General features: G+C 44.1%; 1 protein-coding gene across 3 annotated transcripts in view; it reads right to left on the bottom strand.

Annotated features, from left to right (window-relative positions):
- The window catches only part of TSPAN9 (tetraspanin 9), a 169,617-nt gene extending 152,996 nt beyond the window's left edge, over nt 1-16,621 (bottom strand). The window contains exons 1-2 of one of the 3 annotated variants that reach the window (XM_063394103.1): nt 16,492-16,621; nt 6,649-6,692 (exon numbers count right to left, since the gene is read on the bottom strand). The gene's annotated coding sequence lies outside the window, so the exon portion shown is untranslated. The remainder of the gene's footprint in view (nt 1-6,648; nt 6,693-16,491) is intronic. The other 2 variants (XM_063394102.1, XM_063394101.1) reach the window with 2 other exon arrangements.
- Between the last annotated feature and the right edge of the window lie 694 nt (nt 16,622-17,315).

Here is a 17,315-nt window from a genome sequence, read left to right as displayed (position 1 = left end):
TGTGACAAATCCATCACCTTTCAGCTTGTTTAGACTGAGAACAATCCAAAATAACCACAGTGTCAACACTCTCTGTGTGAACGTTCATTTCAGCAACAGAGCCCTTTGCAAAGCCTGATTGTGCTTTAAGCTTACTTTCTTCCCAAATTCAAACTAATTTTTCTAATAATTTTTCTGTAAGGAAGAGTCTGTGCTTTTGCAACTGCTCCACACAAATCTGTGTTATGTGCTGTGCTCAGAGTCACAGGCACTGAATTCCATTTCTGTTCTTAGTCATGCATGGCTCACTCTCCATGCCCACAGCATCTCCCATCACTCTCAGCACTGTTAGCAATGAACAGTCAAGCCTGACCTAATGTGCTCCCCTGGAACAGAAGGCAAAAATAAACACACGGAGATGGACCAAATGCTAGCAACGCTGGGTTCAAATTTTACCCATCTTGCACAGCATCAAATAGGCCACTTCAAAATGTTTGCAGCTTCACCTCCTCCTGGTCCATGTGACAGGCTCTTGTCAGTTTGTGTATATTTCAATTTCCATCGGACTTCATTGCCTGGCTTTGTTACTGAATACCTTATCAAGCCCCAAATAGGTTTTATCAACTCTCAATTCAATCAATTAATTAAATCAGGTAAGGTTCTGGGATTTGCTTGACACAGACCATTTCAAAAAAGAAGTTTCCTGATGAGTTACTTCAGGAGAGATCTGTGCATGAGCCTCTGAAACCCACTACTGAGAGCAAACTGAGGAAATACAGTAGGCTTTCCATCTCTCACATCTTGTGCTCTGTATAGCAATTGTGCATTTATGCCATAGTTTTCCCATTAATAATGCTGCTTTGGCTTAGCTGTCCTCAGATGCTGCACACCAAATTCTAGCTAGCCAACTATTTGTTTCCAAACTCCCCCTTTTTCCTTCTTAAACATTGCTGGAGAGAGGACTTAAAAGAGGAAACATCCTACAGTACTAGGTCAATTAATCTCCATGTCAGCCTGAGGGCAATACAGAGGCAGGCAGAGCAGGAACTGGCAGGATGGCAAAGATAGAGCAGCTGAGCAGCACAGTTCAGTCAGGAACAGCACAGGGCTGGGCACGAGCTGACAGCATCCCAGTACTGCCATGGCAGGAACACAAAGCAGGAGAGTGATTAACTAGCTTGACAAAAAGGAAGAAAAAACAGGATTAACAGCTATTGTTGATACCTACATGGATCCCCAACATTTTTTTCAAAAACACTAAACTTGGCTTGGAAAATGGGCTTGGAAAAAACCTTGGCAATGACTTCTACAATCGATAAAGATACACTGCAAAAAAAGGATCAAGGGTATTAGGAATACATTTCTATGCCTCTGCTAGGGGGAAACCTACCTGCCCGAGGGGCACTCAGCTGCTGGAAAATCCACAGCAACTGAACCAAAGTGCCAAGAAACACATTAGTAGGGAGAAATTTGATATAGTCTCTGCAGAGGGCTGGCTGCAAAGTGTAATGTTTTTTCCTCATTGGCATCTTTCACCTCTGTGATACTTCAGATGCTTCTGCTGAGTGACAGCAGTATCCCTTTGTAAATGATGGGGCAGATTCCAGGGCTTCTAGCAAGGAAAATATTGCAGCTCCTGAAATTCCCACCTATGCTGTCCACATGAAGGCACAGGTTTCTCTCCTGCACTAAAAGAAACTGTTCAGGGATTACAAGAGGAATAATTTTATGCAAAAAAAAAAGGAAAAAGCAAGAAAGAATCCACTGACAATACAAGCTTTGGTACTCTGGTATGATCAGTTCCTTGGTTCCTTGAGACAAATACACCTAACCATTCACAGCCTCTCTGAAGCTCAGCTGCATGAGTGTGATATACACCAAGAAGGAATGAACAGTTGGGTCAACAATTTAAACACAGCAGCCAATAAATCAGAAATCAAAGTGGATTTGAATTGAACATACAAAGACTCTCAGGAAATGTTTAAGGTCTGTTAATAGTAAAAACGAAACTACTGCTTTAAGAAATTTAGTTTAGTTCCCAGCTGCCCAACAGGCTACCACAGGAACGTGTACGTAGCACTATTTAAAATGAGGCTTTTTTATTCCATCACAGAGAAGCGGACAATATGCTGCACACAACAAAACAGGTGCCACGAACCTGCTCAGCCCAGAGAGATGGACCCCACAGTTCCTTGCAGGGGCTGCCATGCCCAAGAACTGCTCTGTGGAAGGCAGCTGTGGATTGCAGCTCTGTGCGAGCCTGGTGACAAGCAACAGGGACAACAAGCTAAGTAAGGGCAGAAAATTGTGCTCCAACACATTCCTCCATGCCTTCTCTCACATGACAAACAAGTAAGAGACAGCCTCACTCTATTATTCATATGGAGATTTGGTTATATGTGTGACTTAATACTCAAGTGAAAATCTTTCTCCATATTAAAAAACTTAAATAAAAATCCACCCATGGGAAAGGGCCACAAATCTGATATTCCAAGGGAGCAGAAGCAATAATAAAACATGTTAATAATTGATGGGGACAAATATTCCAGGTTCAGGTAACCTGAGAAGAACCAGCGATTAACTCAACAGTATCTCTGGGACAAGTAATTTTCCATTCCCGATAACTAATTTATCTTTTGCCAGTGGGGTGCTCTCATACATGGAGATTTAACTTTATGGCACATTACAGTTTAGCTGTATCATATTACTTAGTAACTTACAGGACAGGATCATTTACAATTTTGCCTCAAGGTCTCAGAATCCAGCTTAAAATGGACTCTGAAAATGAAATTACCCTGACATGGCCAAATGCCAATCCCAAGGCCACTGCCCACAGCAACTTTCTTTTCCTCAGGCTACCTTAGCAGAACTTCTAATAATGTTCCTGAAGATGGTCTAACATTATCCATTTAATTGGATAAGCTCTTCTTATGACAAAGAACAGAGACTGATGCCAAGTAGTCATTCAAGTCAGACATCAACAACGTGTTGGCCCAACTGTGGAACATCTGAGCACATTTCAAACATTTTACAAATACGTGCCTTTGGCGCAACAGGGTCATCAAGTTATTTCTATGACTGTAAGACAGCCAATATAAGTTAACAAAACCTCTTTTCCTACTTCTCTTTCTCGCCTTGCTTGCCTGATCTTATTTTTGGATTAAATTTTACAGCCTGTACTTGCTCAGTAGGTCCCAGGTCCTTCTCTCTGTGCCTCACTCCGCTGGGCACAGCATGCAGAACTTGAGAGCAATGAGCCTGCTCACAGTCCAAAACAAACCACACAAACCAACAACAGCCCTGCTCCAATGAGGTACCCAGGATTACCCTAGAAGACCTCACAGTCCACCACATGGGTAAGGCACAGTGACAACTTGTTCCCATACAACAGCACCTTAAACATTTAAAACTCATTATTTAATACATCCTGTATGTGAAAATGTCCATCTTATCTAGAACGGCTGCCTGCCAAAAACAAACCATCACAAAGCATCTCACACGCCCTTTTTGATTTCATTACACAATAGTGTTTTCCAGACATTTAAAAATCCCCACAGTATGTGCTGGTTTTAGGATACAGCTCAAGATTGTCTTCACTATTCAGTCTGGGTCTGAGCTCTCTACTGAGCAGTTTCCTACAAAAGCTTTTGTAATACACTGTATTTAATTTTGAGTGATGAGTACCAGCATTTCACTCAACTTCAATACCACACATCAGCAAGGCATTCAATCACTTCATTTTAACAACAATTTGTTTGTTCAGATTCTAGAAATTCAAGTCTGGCAAGCTTTTTAATATGCATGAGCGGGTTTCATAGAAAGCAAAAAGCACGTTTCCCATTCTGCTCAGCATGTTCAAGTCCTATCTTCTTTGCAGAAATGGACCACTTTGAAAGGAAAATCCTTGAATTAATACAAAAGGGTATCTGAAATCCAATAGCTAACACTGATAAGAAAGGTAAAGAAACTGGGGTAATTTCTAAACCTCCATTAGAGATGGGATACTAATTTTTCAATTTGCTGTGAAACTGATTTCAGTAACAATGGAAAGGGGGAAAATTGCATATTACCATGCATGCAAGAAAAATGTTTGAAATATCCTATTTATCTTCCCTCTCTAAGGGATGTGAATTCTTTTGTACTCCTTGATGATGTGAATCACAGATCAGCATTCTGGGAATCAAGCCTATTCCCATTTAGCAGTGTAATATGATCATTTAGCATAATTAACACATGATATTTCGTTACTGCCATGGACTTGGACCACATCTGAAATGTAAATATTTGCCAAACTGCACATCCTAGTGTCCAGTGCTACACAATGGTGTAACTTAAGACACTCACTTGATTTGCTTTCTCTTCTGGGAGCAGAGTTAAGGCTGCTGTGGGAATTCTCACTTTCATAACACGAGGCAGCTTAAACATTATAGATGATGTTACATTAATTTCTGCAGTATCAAATTTTAAAGGTGTGGAAACAAGATGAAAGAGCTCACAATACAGCAATCATTTCAAGTGGCACGAGAATGAAGAGAAGGAAAAGTCCTGGCACAAATAACAACCATTTCAATCTTCCCCAACTATCTTTTCCCTAGTGTACTCCATCACCCAGCTCTCGTAGGACACAGTAATCAACAAGCCACCACTCTGTGATTCAGAGCGTGGCACGCATGCAAAAGGTAATCAGAAAAATCATTGCAAGATCTAAACACACAGCAGCCTCATGGAGAGACATTTTATGACCAAGCCAGGACTCTTTATAACAATCTTAAATTCTACAGCATGAAATTTCATAGGTTCTTTATCTTACATACTGTAACATTGTGTGTCATCTACTACAAATACAGATGTTACCCTGTCAATGCCTAACACTCCCCACCTATCTTGGCATTCTTTGTCTTGCAACAGAAATATCAGGAAGCCATTCGCATCTGGGCTGGTTTGGGGGTTAGTTTTCTTCACAGTGACTGGTATGGGGCTATGTTTTGGATTTGTGCTGAACAGAGGGTTGATAAAATAGAGGTGGTTTCAGTGGTGGTGAGCAGGCCTTACACAGAGCCAAGGTCTTTTCTGCTTTTTGTATTGCCACAGTGAGGAAACTGGATGTGGGGCATTGGGAAGAGACACAGCTGGAACAGCTGACCCCAGCTGACCAAAGGGATATTTCATATCATGCTCATGCTCATTCCATGCTCAGCGTAGCAAGTGAAGGAAGAAGGAGGAAGACTGGAGAGATGGCTTTTGTCTTCCCGTGCTACCATTACATGTGATAGGCCCTGCTCTCCTGGAGATGGCTGAACCTGCCCACTGGAAGCAGTGATTAAATTCCTTGCTTTGCTTGTGTTTGTGCTTAACCCATGAGTTTTTCAGCTTTTACCCTTCCAGTTCTCTCCCCAATCCCATTGGTGGGGGAGTGAATGAACAGCTGTATGGGGCTTGGCTGTTGGCTGGGGTTAAACCACAACCATGTCCAATATCAAATGGACAGATTTTAAGCTAGTTCTATACCTCCTATTAATGATTTTTCTCTTGGAAACACAGAAGTCCTACAAGTGAAATTTTCCACAGCAGTCAGACAACAGAACTATTGCCTTGACACTGAAAACCCTCTCAGGGTATTTCCCAGTTCTCTCTTAAATAAACAGCATCCCTAAGTCAATGCATCTTTGCAGTATCCCCAAGACTGAGCTGCTGAGTAGCATCATCTCTAATGAGGATTTACACAAGAGTAAAGGATAGCTCCAGCATTCTTTTTTCATAGTCTCACCTAACGTTCTTAGCTTTTCCCAGATGCAAGGAGGTTCTTTCCCTTCACAGACCATAATCCCTCATCACTCCTCCCAAAATGTACAACAGTAAATGTTCTTCGCCTGCAGCTGTCATGACAAGTTTTACACAGCAGCACAGAAGCACAAAACAGTTCTTGGCAAGCCAAGCACAAGAGTGGACTCTTAGCTCTCTGTTGCTCTCACTGCTTGGATTTATCAAACTGCACTCCTTGCAGCCTTTGGCAGAACACACACATTCAGCAGAAAGGTAGGATCACCTTGCTTTCCCTACAGGAGCAGAAGTTGCTTCTTCTGCTGTGTTAGAAACTTAATGAAAGAGTAGTGCCACACCTTCCACTCACTCCTAGGCAAGGTTAAAACCCTGAACACGGGGAATGTACAATCACAAAGCAATGGGCCTGCAGCTGTACTGCAACACCTAACCCCAGGGCACCCCTGGGTTCCTCCAAGATGAGTCTATTTTCCTAAGCCTGTTTATAGAACTACCCTTGCACAAAAGGATAAAACTTATGATGTGGACTAACAAAAGTGCTCTCAGTAGGAACCTTGTTTCATTCTTCCCTGTTTCCTTTCCCTACAAATGTCACAGACAGGTAAGAAAACAGAGAAAGAGGAATATTTGCATATAATTGGGAAGAGGATTATTGTCTTCCTCCATTACATTTCCTTTGGTACTTATGGCAGCACTAGGAGACAATCTCAACAACAACCACTTTACTCTGGACTCCCTCAGCATTTGTGGCAAGAAAATAACAGGTTACAAAAAGGTTTTGTAAGGGCTCAGTGTTAGACCAACTCATCTTCCCTTAATGTCAGTGTGAGCAGTATTAAAGATAAGGCTTTAATGACTCCAAGAATCCTTCACAGAGATGTTACTTACTGAGGTAACTGGATGTACACCAAGGAAAATGTCACAGACCAAACCTGGAAAGAAGAAGAAGAACAAAATGAATTTTTTTTGTCCTTTGGACCCACTTCCCACCACAAACATAACCAGCTTAGGAGGACAGAAAGGGGAGATTTTAAAAAACAAACAGGAAAAGGTGTATCAAATTCCACCTGCTTCTGAACAAAAGGACTAAGCCTTAACACTGGTCTCCAGGGCATAATATACTGATTTGATCTGGACTCAAGTTTAAATAATGGCAATAGGTAAAATATTAAAACAGACTTACAGAAACTAAAGGGAAAACAGAGATCACGGGGAAAAGCAAAAGCTGTGTGTCTACTAAATAATAAATACTAGTCAGAAAAATCCAGTGCTTCTATCCCTTGGCATTTAGGTCTCCCATTATCACCACGGCTCCTGATGACCTGCTTACAGCAGCCAAACTAGAAATTAAGCAAGACCCTTCCTCACTAACTCTCCTGCAGCAGCCTTGCTTTCTGACTGGTGTCACCTTTGCTTCTAGTACAACAAAGAGTCCTTTGCTTCTAGGACAACTGCTGAAGTCAAAACCACCCAACAGAAAGCATCCCACCTTCTCCAATTCCTACTGGAGCTTTCAAGCCTGTAACAGCACCACCCCAATATTAGAAGGGTGCTACAATTAGCAAAGTGAGACTAGTATTTCCTTCAACCACATGGAAGAATGACATGGAACAGTGCCATCTCCACTGTTTAAAAGCCCATCAATATTATTGCAGCTAAAAACAGAAGAAGAACTACAGACTAATTATTTTTTTAAATTGTGATTATTCACCAAACTCGGTCAATGGAAATGTTCTCATCATTCCATTGTAGTTGATATTTAAATTAATGTTTTTCCTTTGCCTTCTTCACTGTATCAAGTAAGACAATGAAACATTGCTGTTGATTTCTCACAGTCTGTTTACTTACCTGCTTCAGCACACTGACACTTCAAGAGATCATACACATCACTTCCATACATCTTTGTTAATGTGAACTAATGCTGAATGAACTCATTTCTGACATCAGTCTTCATGGCAAGCACTTGCAGGCATCCACCCAACCTAACCTAGCTCCTCAGTGACACAGGTGACAACAACTTCAGCCACTGAAGTCCTCACATTGAAATCAAGGGTAGCTAAGTAATAACTAATAAATGATAAATAAATATTTTTTTTAAATCAAAAATTAAATTAGCCAAGATTCCCACAGTTCCATTGTGTACATGTGGGCTAGTTGGTCAAACTGCTGCCACACACAATATGCTGTCAGCTACATTTATGGATGAACTTTCTTCACCACTCATGTAAGCCAGCTATGAACACAGCACAATCTGTAGCAAAGGCAGAAATGGTCTGAGAGGAGCACTTCAAGTCATGTAATCCTGTAAAACAGGTAGCAGTCCGAGCCATGTCTGAGGTACACTGACTGGATTCACAAAAGCCAGCTCTACACAGCAAAATTAAGAAAGGAAAATGAAATGCCTGCAAGAAAACTGTTAAAGAGGTCTTGCTGTTGGCCAAGGTAAACATTAATAATAAAAGCAAAGAAACAAGACTCTTCTGACAGACCAGGACTGATGAGATGAAAATTCATGGGCAGATGCAACTGAAGAGCTCAGTTCACACTCCCCACAGATTCACTACTTGGCTTGGGTAGGTACAAGATTGTTGCAAAAACTATGATGCAAGGAACAGCCTCTCTGCAAATCCTTCAAAAACTTGAATCTTTCACTATGTTTTCTACAAGAGTAGGGAACTGTACTCAGCAGCCAGACAACCTGTTCAATCCACAGTTCACAGCAGAAAAAAGTAAGGAGACAAGTCTGCCTTCCAAAGCAGAAGTCCTATAATATGAGGCCTACCAAAACCTCAAAGAAGAAAATGCTGATCTTTTCTCTTCTAGAAAGCTCAGTGGCTGGCAGGCACTTATCTCCTGCTAACCATTAGGTACATCACCATGCCTCTCCTCTAAACTAAAGTCTTCTTGTCTTTCAGTTTCTCAAACCACGGCCCAAACCAAGGGCAAGCAAAGTCTGTTTGCTTTTGTAAATAGATGCCTTGGACCAATGTCATCATCACTTTGGTTGTCCTTGACAGCTTCAAGCTTGCCATGGGGATATTTTGTAGTATGAGATGAGTGCAGATTATTAATAAAATTAAAACCTCCAGCTCTAGCCACTTACAGATCTTTGAAACAGAAACTGGGCTGTCCAGTGATACTTACAAAAACAGTCTGGGAGTGATCTTCTACTAAAGACTCAAGAAAAACATGGAGCAATGAATATCACTTCTCAGTATCTCTTAAAAGGAAAGGAAAGGGATGACTTAGTACCTTCAAAACAAACAAGGACCTTAAGAAGATTTTGATAAATTACTTTCAAATTTAAAAAACAGAGAAACTAAAGAGTCCTTGCTAAAGCAGAGAGAAAGATGGAGATTCCTAAATGAAGCAACATTTCTCTTTAAAAAGCCCTTTAAAAACATTCCAGAAAAAAAACCCTACATATCTAAATTACTTGGACCAATTTTGTTTCCTTTTTGTGGCTTAATGTAGAAATAGCAAGGAAGAAAGGGACTAAAGACAGCAAAACTGTTCTGCTCTTCCCATAGAATGAACTTCCTCAGCTCTTCAAAGAGGAATTGACACAGAACAGAATAAAAAGGAAGAACAGAAGATAGAAACTAAATAGCTGTGAAAACCAAGCTGTGACTAAACACAAGCAGGACTTTTTGTTTTCATAAAAGAAAGCAAGATGCAATAGAGATTGCTTGGGTGTCCCTGGAGAGTAGGCAATTGAAGACAGATTCTTCAGAGCAAACTGACTGCTTTAAGAAAGATGTCCTAAGAAATTATTTTAAGAAAAACAGAATGAAAAGAAGAGAATTTCTTGTGTAAGTCTTGGGAGGTACTTTGTGGTGACCATTCACTGGGAAAATGGTGTGTCAACCAGCTTCAAAAGATGTCTCCAATGAATATAATTGCAACTTGCATTGGATCACTTCTTTTTTTAAAAGCCACCCAGATGAATTTACATTGGTGTGGGAACTGAAGACTGGTCTCATTTCCTCCTCCTGGGTTCTCCCTAGAAAATCCCTTCTCTATTTCATGGTCCTTTTTACTTTGCCTGCTGTATAACTAGAATACAGCACACATCCAAAAACCTCCTGTTCTCAATGAAGTCTCTTCCTCTACAGATAGTCAAATCGCTCTACAGATCACTGGTCCCAGCAATTCTACCACGGTCGTCATATCCTAATCTCTGACCATATTCACCTGAAATACTGTCCCAAGTCTTCCCACATGAAAGAGGAGAAGTTTCATTGTGTAGGATTTAGCTGATCTTCCTTCCCGAGTAGGTGAAGGGAATATACTGGGAATTTTCCCAGCATTGCAGTTCCTCTCCCTTGCTCTTCCTCTTTGATGGCACCAATAGCTCAGCATTAGGTGTCTGTGCTGTTTACATCCTCCTCACAGATGCCTCTGCTGCTGTCCACAGTGTCCCAGGTTCTACAAATGCAAAGTCTTGCCAGTCCAGCTGCTCTCTTCAATGCTGGGAAACAGATCAGCAAGAGCTTTTCTAACACTCAGAGCCACTGTAACTTGGCAAAACTTTGTGAGACAGCACAGCAGCACTGGAGAGATCCAAAAGCTCTCATGTATGAAAGAAAATCACTTGATTTATACTTGGAAGGTTTCCTTTTCAGGCTTTTAGGCCAGCCATTTAGCTTTTTATTTTACAAGGAAACATGCTCCCATCTGCATGTTAGTACTGGTCTCCTCTACAACCAGAACCATTATCCCATTCCCCTAATGGTATTTTGTCCACATGTATATAAATACATATAAACAACACTGTGCAGACTGTCCTCCAGCAGACAACATACTAGGCATTCCCAGAACACTGCTTTCAGTCTTTCACAACTTCAGCTGCACTTTCTTCCAGGTAACAACCTTCATTCACATATGGTTACAGTCTTAAAATAAAACGGACTGCAAAGCTGATTTTGGGATAAGTATATATTTACAAAATCAAGGAAATGTTTAAAATAAAGCTGGATGAACATACTGGGCAGAACCACCTTACACTGAACTCTATGCAGAGTTGTGGCTAAAAAACAGCAGTAGAGAAACAGAAAGGAAAGTATGCTTTCAAAAGCACTTCTGAATTATTTAACCTTTAGAAATGTGCAAATGAAAACAAAGTCTCCTTGCCTGTGCTCAACATGAGTTTGGAGTACAGCTGCAATCACCACAAACATAATTGTCAGCGTACTGCCACAAGGCACTTTAGGAGATAGCACTGACTACCCAATTGCACAAGACAAGTCACTTGGGTTCTTCTCACCGATGTCCTAAACTCAGGATTCCTTCAACTTCAAGCTCTGTCTCACTCAATCCTTCAGGTCAAATGAATTTAATTAAGAGTGAAATTAAAGGACACCAAATATAGGAAAGAACAGAGGCCTCTGCTCTCTAGGATTTGCTCTGATCCGTGTTCCCTAGCACAGGCTCAACATTTTGAGCTAAGTCTTCAAACCTGCTGACAGGGTGTGACATTTCAGCTCTCTGTTCAGTGTACCACCTCATCCTTCCTTTTCAGCCCTTCCTCCCAAGGGAGGACTGCACACTTCCTCTCTCTCAGCCTAGTGCCTTCTCAAGGCTCCTGCCTTCCCACCCACTCCCCCCTGAGCTCCTTCTCCAGTCTAGCCCTGCCTCCTGCCCAGACATGGACAATGCAGCCCCTGTGGTCCTGTGCCTGCATGGGTCTGATACATTCCATCAAACCCTCACTGTGAGCTTTCACAGACCAATCCAAGCACTTGAGAATCAGTGAGGACAGCCCAGGGTGAAGGCACCTCCACTTGAGCAATATCAAAGAAACTAAAGCCCAGTTAACACAGTTCAGCTGTTTCTAAAGACATACAGTGACTCCGCCTCAAAAATATGATCAGCTTTTCACTAGTTAATGCAGTTTGTTTCCCCTTTTGTACTTGTAACTGGGATCATGGAAATAAACACCCAGCTATTAGTCACTTCCACCTTCAGAAATATCAGGCATTAGAACAGCATGACAGTGTCTGCATTAGAAAGGAAGACTGACAGCAAAAGGGAAAAGCGCTTTCAAAAAACCTTTAATAAGTTTTCCTGTTATACCTTTTGAAACGAGGATTAATGCAAACTTCAAATCTTTTAAATGCATGGTACTACTTCAGTGTTATCATAATATGACAACATCATATTCATTTCACTGTAAAGAACTGCTAAGCATAATTAATACCTTTGTCCACTTAAAAGCTTATTGGAGCATATGTTTATGATTTAGTCTGCCCCATTTGCCTGGAGCTATCCCTACAACACATCTGTCTGTTTTATACTCTTGATTTTCAAAGCTTTTCAACAACAGAAATTTTTCACCCCTCCTCAACAGGCAGTCTAACAGACCAGTACATCTCACTGGCACCAAAACACAGGTCATTACTGACTCAGGATCCCACATTTCCTATCTGTTCTTTCTTCCATGTGAAGCACAGTCAGACACCTCTTTTTTTTACTAGGCTTGCAGATAGTAACACCTTGCAGCAGCTAGGCTTTGCCAAAGGATCATGCCTCATTCTACAAACTCTAGCCCTCAAGGTTTACTTTTTGACAGCAATAAATGCAAGTGTTTGGAATACCAGAAAACAGAGGGAAAGGTGAGATAGGGCTTGAAAGACAATTAAGCAACAGTGCTGTTCAGCTGTATTAACACTTAACTCAGACATCACCTTCCCAGAAACATCTGTGCAATGGGCAAAGCATCCAGCGTCTTTCACTGGAGAACAGAGTCCAGCCTTGTGACAGACACAACACAGAAATCATGTCACTGAACCACAGAAAGTGACCCACAGGGCAGATTTGATGGTTTTTTCCCCAGGAAACACAGCACTGACATTCAGCAATGCATGTTTCATTGAGGGAGGCTACAAGGAGCAGCAGAAACAGCCTCTGGAAGTCAGTTTTAGGAGATCAGGAGAGATGAAGTGCAGAGTGCACTAGTGATACCTGTAGTCTCCAATAAAGTATCTTGTTAATACCTGAGTAAAATATACAGAAGTTTGTCTCTTCCCAACAAGTACTTTTCCTCAAAATTCAATTCTAACATGCATTGCACTGAGTGAAGAGATGGCACTTCCTGAGCACATCCCTACTTTTCCACAATTTCACTGCCATGTAGAGAGAAAAAGACAAGTATCTATTTCTGATCTGCTCACATTCTCTGGGTATTGCTAAGGTGGCCTCACCAGGATTGACTCAATCCTAAGGTCTGTTAACAACCACAGCACAAATGGGGACATGATCTGCTGGTTTGGCATGTTTATTCTATTTTCTAGAGAGCCAAAGAAGACAACCCTCAGGTAAGAGCTATTCCCTGGTCATACACTGTCTTTCCTCAAGCTCAGCACCGTGCTTTATTGTCATCACACTTCCTACATGAAATTTGAAAGAACGTGGTTTGATCTATTCCAGAATGTATCTTGAAGTGATGTTACACCAAAAAGGCACTTTGCACTTTGAGAATCACTAAAGGAAAGTGAGATTACAAATACAAACCATTCCCCTACCCACACACACACCTTCCCAGCATAAGCTGCGAGCATAGTGAGGAAAGGTTTTAATTTAATTTCTTTTAGCATCTTAGAGACACATCAGCATCATTCATCACATATGCACAAAGCATACCCTTCATCTGGGGTATTTACAAGTATTGCCCCTGTTTCACACATCTCCTTCCTTCTCAGACCAAACGGCTGCTTGATCTCAGGATCAGAGAATTCATGTTGGAGCAGGCCTGTGGGGGTTCCATCATGCTCTGTCTTACACAGGGCCAGCTATGAGGTCCCAGTAGGACTTTATCCACTTTGGCCTTGAAAACCTGTGAGGACAGACATTGCACAACCCCTCGAGGCAACTTGTTCCATCATCTGACTGTCCTCATTGCTGGAAATAACATCTATCTTGAACCTCATCTCAATATCTTTCCTTTGTTGTCCCTCATGTAGTCATCATATATCAAAGTGAAGAAGCTCTGTCTTCTTGAGAACCTCCTCCAAAGTACCAAAAGGTCTCTACAGGTCCCATCAAAGTTTTCTCCAGGTTGAACAAGCCTAGTTCCCTCAGCATACAATCTTCATGCTGTACTAGAGCTCTGAGAGCACCAAAAGGCTTTTAAGGGCTCTCTCAGCCTCACATCCACCCCTGCTGTCTGCTCATGGCACCAGGGATCCCATTCTAGCTCTGTCTGTGGCCTTCAGTGCCTGCCCAACCTGTGTTGTAGCTGTGTTCTGCCTCCAACCAAACGTGTGAATCCTGGTGCTGGACTGCACTGATACAGACCCTGACCTGAGATAATCACTTCCTTGGGCACTGGCTGCAGTCTTATTAAAATCATCCCGAGTATTCTCAGCTGCCTTCACTTCCAGGGCACAACACTGGCTCATGCACAGCTTCTTTAAAGCATTCTCACCTCTTTTTGTCATGCATCACTAAATCTAGTGACATTCAAAGTAGAAAACTAACAGGGCACCAGTCATTTGCAAACAGCATGACTCTGAAATATGACAAAAGGGAAAAACTGAGATAGGTTTTCAATTGTAAAACCCAAGTACCTCGGGAATATTAATACACTACTTCTAAAATAAGCAGCCACTTCTGCTCCAGCTCTCTCAGAGTAATACCAAGGCAAAGTCTTGGACTCTAGTGCAAACTTGCTGGTTCCACTTGTTACACAAGTGTGAAAGTAACTCCTCCATTGGGTGCTGCTGCCTCAGTGTTGGTTTGCTATTTTAATTTGTGCTCTTCCTGTGTTTCACTTTTCTATTGCAGTTTTTTAGTTTGTGTGTTTGGGGAGACAGGGGTTAAACACTAAAAATACACAGTTGTGATGGAAATACTCTCATGGACAGGCTGAGGTTTGGCATGCTTTGGAAGAAAATGACTTAAAATAGCACCGAAAGCAAAGACTGTGGGATATGCATATCTGATAGCTACTTTCTGCTAAAATAAGCAAAATAGCTAAGATAACACTGACATTCACCATTAACCCTCCATCCTGCTCAGCAGAGACAAACAAGGCCATTCTAACCTCAGAGCTTTGCCAGAATAATGCAAATGACATCGCATCTGTTATGTTCTGACCCCAAGGTCTTCTTATGCAGCTTTACTAATGAGAATTAGGTTAAAGAAAGTGCAGGTACCCAAAACCATGTTTGCCACAAGTCTTACAGCCCCATTACAGAAAAGGCTTTTTCTGTAGGATTTGCAATTTGATCATCACAGGTCTAAAAATATAAAAGGGAAAGATCTGGAGGCAGAAGCTATATTAGCTCCATCAGTTTTTATACTTGAGGCTCAGGAAAAATGCAACATGGAAGCAAAGGACATAAAACTGCAAGGCCTGATTTTCACCTTGGTGTTCTCAACATCACACTGACAATTTATCTTTTGACGTTATGGAAGTTATTGAGTGCTAACTTTGGGCCCACATTCCATGCTAACACAACTCATATGAATGCACACTTCAGTGGCTGCTATCCTTTGCAATTATACACCCTGGCTACAAAGGACTCCACTAGCAGCTTAACAAACACACCATTAGAACAATTTGTGGCACCTGTTACTAACAACTTTGCTACAGGAACATGTTAAGGTTTGGCTTCCACAGGCAACGTTTAGGCCCACCTAGGAATGGGCCAAGAGCCCAAACAAACAGTGTGATTTGATTCTCATGGCTGTTCTAGAGAATATTTAACTTTTACCCAGATATATCCCAGGTGACTTATGCCCAAGTCTTAAAGTAAGTTCAATGCAGTCAGGTAGGAAAATCAGGTGCCCCCATTCCTGTGGTTCAAACCACAGAACTGTACAGAGTAAAAGCACAGGAATAAGAGTTGATAAACGGATTTTTGTAGAGAAATGCAGCTCATCCTCGTAGTCTAGCTTTTCCTTCACACAACATCCCCATACCACAGCTCCTCCCCTGTGCCCATCAGAAATCCCTGGAGCTGAAGGCTTCCCCGAGAGGCAGACCTCACAGAGCTCCCACCTCCCACTAGGAGCACGGTGGCAGGCGGATATCCGAGACACAGCAAGAAAAGTTTCCAAAAGCTCGAACAGGAAAAGGCCACGCTGGAGTCAAGTTTTACATAAGAAGGGGGAAGGCAGGAGCCGCTGGCACCGCGGGCGGCTGCGGAGCGGAGCTGTCAGCCCGGGCTCGCTCCCCCGCGGCCGGGCGCAGCCTCCCCTCACGCGTGTCCTGCGCCCCCAGCCCCTCCCGCCCCCGCGCCCGGGGGGAGCGCAGGAACACGGCTGGGGCAGCCCCCCCTGCCAGCAGCGCCGTCCCGGGCTGCCCGCCCGCGGCGGGGGCAAATCCATCCCCAGCCGAAGCCACCCGCACCCGAGCGGGATGGGCACCGCGGGCTCCCCGGCCGAGAGCGAACCGCGCACGCAGACGCCGCTGGGCTCGCCTCATCCCTCTGAACTAACTTTCCCGTTTCCGCAAAAATCACACAGGCACCGGGGGGAGGGCGGGGGGTTATTGTTTCCAGCAAACACTCCTCCCACCCCTACGAGCCACCCGCACCCCCATCCCGCCGGGACCCCGCCGCTCCCCGGCATCTCCAGCGGCCGGGCCGGCATCCCGCGACCCCCGCGATGAGCAGCCCCCGGCACCCCCGCCCCGGGCCGCCCCGCTCCGGACACCTCCCCTCTCCCAGGGCCGGAATCGCCCGCAGGTCCCCGCCGCCCCTCGCCCCCCGCGGCGCCGGGGCTCACCCGCGCGTCCCTGGGCCGGGCCGGATGGGGCCGAGTGCTGGGGGAGCGGCGGAGGTAGGGCAGGACACGGCCCCAGCTCCTGCCAGCGGAAACGGGAGGAGGGGCTCGGACCGGCGTTACCGAGCGGGGAGGAGCTGGGGGCGCTGCCCAGGGGAGGCTCCAGCCCCGCGGAGGAGGGAAGGGAGGGATGGCGGGAGGGAGCGGTGTCGGCGGGTTCCTTCAGCGCACCCCACGCGCTCCATCCTGTGCCCTCCGGAGCAGCCCCTTTGGCAGAGCTGTGCCTGAAGCCCGTCCCGCTCCCTCCGCCGCCCGCGGCACCCTCCGGGAAGCCCCCGGGGTGGACGCCAGGAGCATCCCCCGGTGCACCCCTCAGCTGCCCCTGCCCCCAGGGACCCGCGGCCGGACGTCCCCTCCGGGCTCAGGGAGGCAGCGGTGGTGCCCGGAGTGCAGCCCTGGCCGCTGCTGCGAACGCCAAACCCGGGCTGAGATGCTCGGTGGTCCGAAGCCCACCACGAGTGCCAGTGTGTTGCTGTGGCTTCTAGCACAGGGGGAAAGTGTGTCTGAGTGCTCCTCTGAGCTTTCCGCGGTCGCAGCAGGAGTTGTGGACTGGTGTGGGTCCGTCTCTTCTCCCAGGTAGCAAGTGATAGGGCGAGGGGGCACAGCATCAAACTGTGCCAGGTGAGATTTATACAGGATAATAGAAAATATTTCTTCACTGAAAGGGCGTTCAAACATCCGAACAGGTTGCTCACGAAAGTAGTGGAGTCACTATTCATGGAAGTATTAAAAAAATGAGTATATATGGTGCTTAGAGACTTGTTTTA

Source organism: Prinia subflava, chromosome 3 (assembly GCF_021018805.1).
Source record: "Prinia subflava isolate CZ2003 ecotype Zambia chromosome 3, Cam_Psub_1.2, whole genome shotgun sequence".
In the NCBI taxonomy this organism is placed as follows: Eukaryota; Metazoa; Chordata; class Aves; order Passeriformes; family Cisticolidae; genus Prinia; species Prinia subflava.
The sequence above is the reverse complement of the archived record's forward strand: the minus strand, read 5'-3'. Positions and strand labels throughout refer to the sequence as shown.